General features: G+C 54.1%; 1 protein-coding gene across 10 annotated transcripts in view; it reads left to right on the forward strand.

Moving 5' to 3' along the window:
* The first annotated feature begins 265 nt into the window (after positions 1 to 265).
* The window catches only part of CASZ1 (castor zinc finger 1), a 149,961-nt gene continuing 140,224 nt past the window's right edge, over positions 266 to 10,002 (forward strand). For 8 of the 10 annotated variants that reach the window (XM_089901390.1, XM_089901424.1, XM_089901403.1 and 5 more), the window contains exon 1: positions 484 to 728. The gene's annotated coding sequence lies outside the window, so the exon portion shown is untranslated. Of the gene's footprint in view, positions 290 to 483; positions 729 to 2,402; positions 3,234 to 10,002 lie in introns of those variants that run through there. The other 2 variants (XM_089901420.1, XM_089901417.1) reach the window with 2 other exon arrangements.

Genomic DNA, 10,002 nt, shown 5'->3' on the forward strand with positions numbered 1-10,002 from the left:
TAATATTATTCTTTTGTTTTAGTGTTCATTATCTGTACCCCCCCACCCCCCCGCCCCACGGCCCGAGGTTCATTCTTCACGGCTTATCTTGTTCACTTAAGGATTTATTTCTTGCACAATGGACTGAATGAAAAACTCCCTTGCAAAGAATAAGTGCAAAGCGGATATCAAAACAGTGAGGACATCACGTTCTTTTGGGTTCGACAGTTCTAACATTCTAACTTGCAGGAAAGAGCTAGTTCTTCAGAGGAAAAGTGGGAAGCAGACTGGCTCTCGGGGTTCAAAACAGGTGAAAAGTAACCCACTCCCGTCTCTCCTCTCTTGTCCCCCCCGCCTTTGCTCCACTCAGTCCGGGGTGGAGAAAGCTTCTCCAGCTGCAAAACGGAGCCGCGCGCTCAGATCTGCTCCGCAGGCCGCGTCTCGCCGCGCGCGCCCGCCGAGCTCCGCGGGGCGGTGGGTGGGAAGAAACCGGGAGGGGAAGGTCTGGGGGTGTGAGGGTGGAGCGGAGCCCGGCCCAGCGATCCGGCCCGGGTTTTGCTTGCCACCCACTCGCCCGCTCGGCCGCGGAGAATTCCTTAATCACAGCGGGCGAGAGCAGAGACTGGGAGCGAAAAATCCGGGATCCGGCAACTTTGGGTAGCGCATGCGCGCCCGCGGCGCTCCATCCCAAACACACACACATTTTTCCCCCGGACTTGGAAAGTCACCCAAAGCCGCCCCAAGTGCAGGTAAGAGACTCGGCGCTCCCTCCGCCGCGGCCCCCCCCACGCCCCTCAGCTCCGCGGGCCTCCCGGGGTGCTTCCCCGCCTCGCCCCCTGTCCGGGTGCAGCCCCCCACCCCCGGGGCTGCCGGTTGCAGCCGGGAGCGGGCGAGCGAGCGAGCGAGAGAGCCAGCCAGCCAGCCAGCCAGCCTGAGAGCGGCGGCTGCCACCCAACTCCGGCCGTGCGGGAGGCAGGGGGCACGGAGGGCTGGCACCCGGGAGCGGGGCGGCGCGTCGCCCGCCGCGGCCAGGGAATGCCCAGCGCGCGGCTCCGGGGAAGGGGAGGGCTGCTGCTCCTGGGGGTCACTTACTCCAACTGAGGGGGCGGCGGGGTAAGGGAGAAGAGGGGGAGGTGCCAGGCGCGAGTGCAGGACTTTGCAAATAGGGTGGGGGCGCCCCCCGCGCTGCGGGCTCCGGGGGGGGCAGGTGCTCGCCAATACCCAGTAATCACTCCTTCCCCCTACGCTCCCCCCCTCAACCTCCCGAGCTGCAGGGGTTCGTGCGCTCTCCAGGGCAGAGAAGGAGGCAGGGGTGAGGGGCGCCTGGGGTGACTTTGCAAGACTTTGCTCAAGGGAAGGGGGTGGGTGGGGAACCCCTCCAGCCGACTCTTGTGCCCCAGTACCAGGGTGTAGGTGCTACCGGCAGAGGTAGGCAGTGTTCACTTAGGCGCGGGGTGCCAGGGGGTGCCTCCTGGTGGGAAAACGAAGGCAAAGGTTGCTTGGCTGGGGGGAGCGGCGCCCCCTTTTTCATTTGTGCCTGGGAAGTTTGTCTCAAGTGCGCTGCTCCGGGCGCGGCAAGTGGAGCTCCTCACTGCCCCCCCCACCCCCACCCCAGCCTCTCCGGGTGCAGGGCTGGCAGTGCTGGGCACAGGGAGCCGGGATGCCGGCTCAGGGCCGTGTGACTGTCGGCGGGAGCCCGCCTGAGTCCCGGGAAAAGTTCGGGGGAGTTGCCGCGGTTGTCGTGTGCTCTGGGAGAGAAGTTGCGCCCGGGGACGTGGGATGCCCGGCTGGCGGGCCGGTGGGCGGGTGGAGCCGTGCACTCTCAGGGGGCTCGGTCGAGGTGGGCGAGGGTCTGGTGGGGTCTGTGCCCCCAAGGGTGGGCTTAGGGTGACCCCGGGGCTCAACAGTTGGGGAAAGGGAGCCCTGAATCCAGGGCGCACGGCTAAAATAGGCACCAGGCGGAGGACAGAGAATGGTAGCTTGTGGGAACACGGAGGGGCACCGAAGGGGAGAGGGCCGGGCTGCCTGGTCACTTGGGGTCGAGTTTCAGGGCACAGGAGCGCGTGGTGGCTGGTGGAGGAGTGTCGGGGAGCGGGGCTCCAGGGGGCGCACGGGAATGGGGGATCGGCCGGACCGACAGTCCCGGGGCAGGGGGCCGAGTTGTGCGCCCGGGGTGAGCCGGCCGGGCGGAGCGGCGGCCGGTTTATTTTTACTCGGTGGCATTTGCAGAATGTGCAGCTGATGGCCGTCGGCCGCCAGGAAGTTTTGCTTTCTGTTCTTTCTCTCTTTCCGAAGCCGGCGCGGCCGGCAGCGGACGGGCTGGGGAGCCGGGCCTGGGAGGGGAGGGGGCGGCCCTGGGTTGGCAAGGTATGGGCAGGGGCGCACTGGGGCGGCGGGCGGGGGCTGGCCGGGCGAGGGCGGCGGGCGGGCTCTGGGCCGCTGCAGAGCTTTTGGGCGAATGTCTGTCCCCAGCGTTGGAAGCTCCTCGGCGAGGGGAACAGGTGTATGCGCCGTCAATCACGGCGGGAGGGACACTTTGGGGGCGTAGATTAAGATAATAATAATAGATTTTTCTCTAAGGGGTGGGCGCAGATTCTTCCTACAAGTCATCCCCGACCCGGGTCCGGAGTTGGGGGAGGAATGGAGTGCCGAGGGAGGCAGGGGGACGCTTCACCCTTCCACACAAGTTTCTTTCTCCTGACCCGGCTTCAGCTTGGGAAGCGGGCCTTGGGTGCGGCGAGGACCTCCTTCCAGTCACGATGGGGAGGGGTGGGCGCGTGTGCGGTGTGTATGATTTGTCCACCAGCAAAGCAGCAAAAACACCCCTCCAACGTGCCTGGAGCTCCCCCAAACCCGGCTGGATCAAGGGGCAACCCGGGGTTATGCGTCGCTGCCCGGGCGGAGCCTGGGGCCACGACCCTCAGAGCGTGTGGTTGTCCCGCCAACACCCCGTACACTCAAAGAGATGGGGGCGGCGAGGGGGAAAAAGCCAGGATAATCGCCGGGCAAACTTGGTAAATGTAGGGCGTCTCAAAGCTGGTACAGACGCGCGATGAGAGCGCGCGAGGAGACTGGAAAACAGATCGCCGGGTAAATTGGTGCGCCTGCCCGCCTACCCACCCCACGGCGCGCGCGTGCGCTCGCGCGCACACACACACACGCCACACACATGCAACACACACACATACACACACACACGTCGCCGTCCTAAAGGGAGCTGTCCGGGCTGAGCAGGAGCAGCTGCGCCGGGCGTGGTGAGGGGGGTAGTTGGTCCCCGGGGGCTGCGCCCGGGCTGCGCTCCACGTGCCCAGAGGGGGCGCTGGGCCGTTCGGCGCCCGAGCGCAAAGCTCCGGGTTTGCGCCCTGGTGGCGGCGAGGCGGTGCGTCCCGGGCGGGCGTCGCGTCCCGCGCCATCTCCGGCGACTCGCACTGCCTCCGCTGACGCCCAGCTGCTTTCCCACTTCCCAAACTTCGGCATTATGGTTTTCACCTCACTCGAGCTCTGAGACCCTCTCCAGGGCAGGGTGGGGAACTTTTCCCTTCCCGGCAGCGGCCACGGCCTCTCTGCCCGGAATCCGGCGAATTGGAGAGATTGACTCCCCCCCCTCCATCTTGTTAGCCACCTTAGAGGCGGTTAACGAGAGTTTATGGGGAATATTGTTGAACTTCAGTAATCAGGTTTCCAGCGATCTTATGCCTCCTGTTTAATTTATTAGACTAGTTATTTATTCTGTTGATGATAATCTGTTGCTGGTTTCTATGGAGATGTTAAACTGATCTCTTTCAGAAATCAAACTCCATATGCACTAAAACGTTTAAAGGGGCAGTATCTCTCTCCTTTTCCTTTTTCCCTGACTTTTGTTTTGTTTTGTTTTCTAGACTTTGCACCTTGCAGACACTTTGCGTCTTTCTCTGAGTCTCGGTGCATTTTATTTCCTTCTTACGAAGGAGAGAAGCCCGGAGACTCACGCTTTGTGGCAAGTACAGCTTATTATGGCTAGAAGAAAGCCAAGGCTTTGATCCCTAAGTTGCATCATCATTTAAAACAGATCATTTCACCACCACCCCCCTTCTCCCCCATAATATAAGAGCAAAATTCTTTCAAGATCAAAGAGTTCAATCTAAAAAAAAAAAAACAACAACAAACTGTTGTGAAAAAAAAGGAAGTCAGTCAAATGTGAACCTCTCCTATATATCTGCTCCCCTTGTGTTTAAAGAATTTTTTGCATAAGAAAAACAAAACTTGTAGCTCAGCTAATTTTTCATACTTATTAATAGTTTATCATGCCCCCCCACACACTTTTTTTAATTTAAAAAGAAGTTCAAAGTTAGATTTCTCTGCCTGCGGGGGTTGAGGTATATTTGCTTCTCTTTTAGATCCTGACCATCTGTTTTTGGAAAATTAGCCTCTGGGAAGAGGGGAAAAGGAGTTTTTACTCAAACCTAATGGAGTGCTTTAAATTTTTAAAAAATATTCTCACCCAAATATTTTAAAGTCTCAATTTTTCTACTTTTTAGGGGAATATCAGTAACCTCTGGTGTATGAGAGCATATCAACTTTTCCTCCTTTTCCCTCTTCTCCTCTCCTCAGGTATTTTTCTGTAGACTTGTGACTTTGAGGGGGTGGGTACAGTGAATTAAGAAAGTAAGGCAAAAAAAAATTATCTTGGTTTGTGACACTCTGAAAAATTGCAAACCCACTCTGAACTCAGATATTTATCACGCTGACAGATATGATACAAAGCGATTGCATTTCCTAATGATCCTCTGGGACTGAGTTGTAGGTAAAACCATTTAATGCATTTTTAATATTAAAGTAAGGCCTGGGTTCCATTTTCTTGGAGGTGGGGGAGTGGATGTCCCTCTCTGGAACTGATGCTTTCTGAGTGTACTGTTTTGTTTTTCAGCTAGAGCCCACCACCTTCCACCCCTTCACATTTCCACTTACTTTGGGGAGGTATGAGCCACACACAGGGCATTTGGCTTTTATAAATAAATTTGTATCTGGCCAGAAGATCCAATGCTAAATAAGAGCACACTTTAAAAAAAAATAAAAAATAAATAAAAGAAAAATACAGACCTCAGACTCCACCCCTGCTATAGGAAATAAAACAGAGGCAATACTTGACTTTTTTTTCTCCTTCTGCCATCCTGGTTCTCTTTTATATTATTTTATTTTGGAAGAGGGTGGAGTGGTTGTTGCTTCTCAGCTCAGAGGAGACAGGACCCATTCCTGTTATTTCCCTCTCTGCTGTATTTTAAAAATGTGTTTGATTTGGATTGCAAACAGAACAGGCTTACCGGTAGAAAAGAGCACTGTGGCTTTAAACTCACGAGTTTGCATATTCTCCTTGTATCTTTCCCCTTTGCTAATTATTGTGTTGTTTTCAGAGCAAATATGTCATATCCATGGCGACCGGGCAGGTTTATTGTCTTTCTGAAGCAATAGCTCACATAAGTAATTAATGACTTTCTTTTTTTTCCTCTGGCTTAGGTTAAACAGATCATTCAAGGAAAGTCATATCTCTCTTCTCTCTTCTCTCTCTCTCTTTCTCTCTCTCTCTTTTTTAGCCCAGTGACATAAGAACATGAGTTAGAACAAGAAAATACTTTAACCAAGAAGTCAACAGCTTATTTTCCCCCATTTCTTTTAAAAGCTAAAGTGTCAGCTTTCAGACATATGAGGCTGTCATTCTTGCAGCCGAGAGCGGTGCAGTCCACGCGTGGGTTGGAAATCCATTTGAAGGTTGTACAGCAGGGCAAGTGCTGGCATGGGGGGAGTAACCTGAAGGAATTTGTTTTTGAGGTGGGGGGGAGGCACTCCAAAATGAGTATTTCCCCTGTATTTAGCGGAATTTAATTAAATTGTGTACAGGAAGGAATTAATGAGTCGGTAGTAATGTCGTCGTCGTAGTCGTCGCCCACCCCCCCCACTCCGGCCCCCTTTTCCCGGTCTGGTTAATTGGAAAGACAAAGTTTTTCTTTTCAATTCACCTTGAACTTCAGCTTTCTCCAGCCTTTGTTTCAAGTGCTTTTTCCTAGAAAAGTACCTTTTGGAATCCCTTCTGGTTAGTATTTCCAGTATTATAGCGGGAGTTTGTTTTTTCCCTTTAGACCTACACCTCAGAGCTGGTTTCTGCTTCTCAGGAATCAACAGCTATGATGGTTGATTATGACTTGGATTTTTAAACTTTTTTCTTTTTTGGGGGGAGCAGCTTTTGAGGATGTAAAATGATATAGATGGCCCATCTCTCTTCCGTATCAGGGAGGGTAGAAGCAATGTTTTCCTTTAAAAAAAAAAATCACCATTTATGTTCCACCCTTTTCAAATGGACCTTTTGCTAATAAGCCTTATGATGTCACCCGGTAACTTTAGAAATATCCTATGTGTCCAGCTGATATTCTTCAGCAGCCCCGCAACAGACATGCGTTAATTAGGCACATTTATATGCTGTTGCCCCTCTTTTTGAAATTTCAGGTGTAACCGAGGGTCTGTGTGTGTCCTTAAGAAAGGGGAATGAAATAAAGAGAAAAGCATTTATATTATATTTATACCTGGACACAATGAAAAAGGATAGTTCCCCCATCTGAAGTAAGTTAAAAAAGGCTGTGAGTCAACTGAATGAATCTTTAGGCTTTTGGCATTAAAAATAAAAATATAAAGCAGAAGAGAGATTTATTTGGTATCTGGTTTCTGAAGAGGAGAAGAGAAGGCCAGGCAAGTCTGATGCTGAGACTCCAGCGGACTTGTAATTGAGCCCGTAACCTCTTGATGTCTATATCAGAAAAACAGACACGAGCAGAGGGAACGGAGGAGAGGCAAACAAGCCTTGTAGAGGAGGGAGCTCAGGGGGAGATTCACAGAGAGAGAGAGAGAGAGAGAGAGAGATTTAATTTATAGACATTTTAAAAACCGTAATTTCATTAGGATCTGTTCTTCCCCTTCTCTGAAGGGCAGCCCGGCAGACCGATAAGGCCAGTCCCTCTGCCGGGATGCGTGGTGTGTGGGTGGGCGTGAACGGGGGCATCCTTTTCAGTTCCGAGGGAGCGTTTGTTTCCCTTCTGCCTACTTTCTGCTGGCTTCCTCATTTTGGAATTTAAAAATCCCAAATCGCCAAAAGTTAGCCGTGGCTTCTGGCTGCCTGGTGGTCTCCCCTGTGGGTGCCGCGCCGCTCCATGAGCGGGTCTGTCTGCTGCCTGGCCTTTGGCATCAGTGCGTCTTCCTTCTGTTGCCAGGTGGCCCGTGGTTCCAGCCACGTGAGACCACTGGAGAGGGTGGGCACCCCCATCTCTGCCCCCTTCAACTTCACCAAGTTAAGTTGCTGTGGTTCGGAGGCCACAGTGTCGGGGGAGCCGGGGGGAAGCTAACGCCTGTCGTAAATTCTGCAAAAATTAATCAACCGTTTAAGAGCTGCCCATTAACAAGGGTTTACAGGCAGGCCGGGCCTTCTCCTGTTCCCCCTGTTCAAAGTCCAGCAGAGCCAGGGTGGCCGGGACGGTGGGAAGGGAAGGGGGAGTTTGTGTTTTGTTTTTGTTTTTTTTATCTGAATAATTGAGAACAACTGGAGAGAGGGATTTGTTGAATATAAATCCTCAAGTGCCCTTGTTCCATATTGTTGGAATTTTTTTTTTTCCTTTTGGTCTAGATTTGTCCTGTGTGTCTTTGGTGGAAAAGATACGTACAGAAAGAGAGCAAAGGAGGGGGATGGGGGGGAGAGAGAGAGAAAGAGAGGGAAGGATGGAGAAGAGAGAGAGAGGGAGACATGTGGCTCCTTCGGAACTCATTATCATTCTTAATAAGTCTTAAGGAATAAAGGAGAGCATTGAGTGTAAATGCTGGGTAATCCTAACACTTCTCAAGGTGAGAGGAGTCTTGAGGACACAGAGAAAAGAGAGAGCAGAGGAGGGGGTGGGAGGGGGCCCAAGCAGCCCTGGGGGAGTGGCAGGCCCAGGGTCTGGGGGGCTCTGCAGGAGGCCTGGAAGCTGGGGTTGGGGACACCCAGAGGAGCCCCAGTGAGATGGTGTCAGAGATGACACTGGGGATCTCCAGGAGAGGGTGACTTGCTGGGACAAGGAGCAGGGGTGATGGGAACCTCTACACTGGGCCCGTCCTGCTTTGGGTTGGGGTGGAGGCCAGGGGCCACAGGGCCTTTGCTCCCTCCTGGGCACGGTCTCCCCAGCCAGCTCAGCCCCTGCCCCCTGGCCTCAGGTTCCCAGAGGAGGCCCCGGGGTCTTGTCCTGCTCATTCTGGCTCCCTTGCATTGTCTGCTCTGGGAAGCGGGAGGGACAGAGCAGCGGCCAGAGCTCAGCTCCGGACACTAGGTGGCTTAGAGGATCTTCGAGGTTTTCCAAGACGAGCAGCCACTGGCTTCCTTTCTCCTCCCCGCTGGTGGGCTCCGCTGTGCCCGTCCTCTGCCGGGTCTGGGCAGCCCTGGCTGACTGGCAGGAGGGCGAGTGGGCACGGGCCCAGGGGTCATGGCATGGCTCCTGCAGCCGGCGGTCCCAATGAGCAGCTTCCAGGCAAGGCGGGGAGGAGGCCAGGGGCAGCTTCCGCGGGGGGAAGGCAGCCGTTCAGGGCCACTTACAGGAGGGCCAGTTGGAGCTCAGCCCTGTGTTCTCTACCACTTGGGCATGAGGCACTGCTGAGCCCATGGTGGGGGCGGAGGGCAGTCTCTGCTTCTTCCCCTTTTGAGTTCATGTGCCCCCTTGGAGAATCCTCTTAATAAAAAAATCTCATAAGCGTAAATACTGCTCATACTTGGAGGGGTTTCACAGGTCTTATAAACCCAACCAAGGACCCTCTAGGGTCCCTTGCTCTGGTGGACTTCTTTCCAATTCTCCAGGACTATAGTGGGGAGGGGGGCAGTAATGAGGCAAAATCAGTTCTCACCGCCACTACCACCGCTGCCGGCGTCAGTACCTGGAGAGCAGAGCCACGTCAAACTGTAACACCCACTGGGCCCCCGCAGGTGGATCAGGGCCAATGCTTAGGCGCCCATCTGAAGCACCACACCTGATAGGTAGTTGCCCTTCTCTGGGCCAAAGGCCACCTCCCCCTCATCCGGCTGGCATTGTCTCGGGTTCCTGGGGTGTTTGAAGGGTCTTAGCCAAGGTCACGTCAGAACCACTGATTGTTTTCTCTAGGGACAGTGGTGGGCAGGGAGACACAATTCAGGTTTGACTTACTGTAGTCAGGTTTTGTGTGTGTGTGTGTGTTTAAACTCTTTCTTTTGGAGAGTAACTTCTGGGGAGAATGCAGAAGGGGGTGCGTGGGAGTTAGAGATGAAGGCTGATGACTGAGCTGGTGAAGCCTGGAGGGAGAGCAGGACGGGTTAATGGCGGGTGGATTCTGCTTTTCTGCTGTTTAAAAGCAGTAATGACCAAATTGCGTGCCCCGCGTGTGCCTTGCTGACGAGATTTACCGAAAGGAAGCTGTGCTGCCTCCCTGCTGCTGGTCCCGGGGGGTGGGTAAGCCTGTGTATGTGTGTGTGTGTAAATGAGAAGACAGGGTGGGGGAATTAGCTCTGCCAGGCTGGCACCCTTCCCCAGCACTAATTGCTGGCAGAGTACCCACGGGGGCTGTGCCAGCGTCTCCAGCTCTGCCCGCCCCCCTCGACCCCGGGGAGCTCAGCTGTGCAGCTCGCTATGTGAGGGCCATTTCCGGGCCCACTAGTCCTGGAGGCTTCTTTGGGAATTTCAGGGAAATCTGATCCTTGGTGGGTGGGGTGACCATGGGCCAAGCCCCAGCATCCCTGGTCTGGCATGAGGGGACAGGGTAAGACTTAGGTGGTCCAGAGCTCCCCTGAGGTCTAGTTGTAAGCGTCAGGAGACCCCATTCCAGTTCTGATTCTGCAGTAAATCATCGTGTGGCCTTGGGCAAGTCATTCGACCTCTCTGAGCCTCAGTTTCTTCTCTTATCAAATGGCCTCTGACACTATTGCCCTCACAGGGTTGCCCTGACCGTCGGCTGGGCTTGTAGCTGTGAGAGTCCTTTGACATAATTAAGCGTGATGAAGAATTTATC

Source organism: Delphinapterus leucas, chromosome 1 (assembly GCF_059928025.1).
Source record: "Delphinapterus leucas isolate spDelLeu-1000000601 "Yukka" chromosome 1, BTC_Dleu_Yukka2, whole genome shotgun sequence".
Classification (NCBI taxonomy): domain Eukaryota; kingdom Metazoa; phylum Chordata; class Mammalia; order Artiodactyla; family Monodontidae; genus Delphinapterus; species Delphinapterus leucas.